This window comes from Heterocephalus glaber, unplaced genomic scaffold (assembly GCF_053883595.1).
Source record: "Heterocephalus glaber isolate CG9 unplaced genomic scaffold, H.glaber_assembly_v1.0 deba00000896, whole genome shotgun sequence".
In the NCBI taxonomy this organism is placed as follows: Eukaryota; Metazoa; Chordata; class Mammalia; order Rodentia; family Bathyergidae; genus Heterocephalus; species Heterocephalus glaber.
The window spans coordinates 419,410-420,836 of NW_028258170.1; positions in this window are offsets into that span (position 1 = coordinate 419,410).

Below are 1,427 nucleotides of genomic sequence, written 5' to 3' on the forward strand. Positions count from 1 at the left end.
TAAAGAAAGGAAGGAAAGAAAGAAAACAAGAAGGAAGAAAGAAGAGAAGGAGGGAGGAAAGGAGGGAGTGAAGGAAGGAAGGAAGATCTCAAGGAACAGGAAAAACATGGAGAGCAGAAGGAAGGGTGGAGGAAACATGAAAGAATGAATACAAGAAGGAATGAACAAAGAATGTAGCAGAAGAACCGAGTGGATAGGATCAGTTAGAAAAGGGCTGAGTTGAGGTAGCATTACATATTCAAGATTCAGAAGTGGATAGTGAACTGGTAAATGTGGTGTTATACATAGAAATGATTCTCCAAGTAATAGCAATGGATAAGAGAGGTTCCATTTGCACTTAAGTTGTAAAAGCCTATAATAAAACTTCTTTAAACCTTGTTTAAAATCCAGTTAATCTATAAACTCATCATTTTCAGTGTCCCTTTCCCAAGTTTGAATACACATTTATTCACATAATCTAAATTCCAAAGAAAGGTCCCTTTCAAGAATACACAGAGCCTACGAAACTGCCCACTTTGTCCAAAGTGTGGAAGCAAGATGTAAGCACTGCAAGCACCAAGGAATTGTATTAACCTATAGTTAAAGCCAACCAGGAGCAGATGTGAAACCAGTGAACCTGTAATTGAAAGAGCCTTTATTAGCTCTCCAAGTCTTCTCTGTTCATCACTATCAAACATGTATAAGAATAACTAATATGATCAACTTGTTCAATTACAGCATTCCTGGTAGTATTTGTCTAAAGGCATCGAGAGTCATTTCAATAAGCATTCTAGTCAAGAAGGTAAACAACATGCATGAATTTGTCAGAATTTGCACTAGGTAAATGGAAATTTTGGAAAGTACTTGGTACCACACTGAAATACATACACACACACACACACACATGCACACACCCACTAACACACAAAATCAGATACATAGAATACTGCAACAGGGTCATCAGTAGAGTCACTGCAAATTAAGATATAATCATGAAGAAGAAAATGAAACATAAATTATCTAAACAGAATGAATGTTAAGAAAATGGAACAAATAAAAGTATAAAGTAACTGCAGGGCAGTATCAAGTAATCTAACATAAAACAGTAATGTAACAGGAAAAATGTGAGGATATGCATCTCAACACTTTTTTAACAATAAGAAATTTAGGAAGCCATTCAGAAAGCAGTTCAAAGGATCATGGAAAAGACAACTATGGAGGACACTTGAGTCTATGCAGAAACAGAAGTAACAAATGTAAAAGTGCAGAATGAAATTCGACAAATATTGTAAATTTTAATTTTGATTACTTCGAATCTAAAGGACTAAGGAATATTATACTATTGCATTGTGAATTTAAGCCACATAATAAAATAACATTTATGACAACAATAAGAAACAATTGGGGAAAATTGATCAATATTATTCAAGCAGTCTTTTATTGGTGCT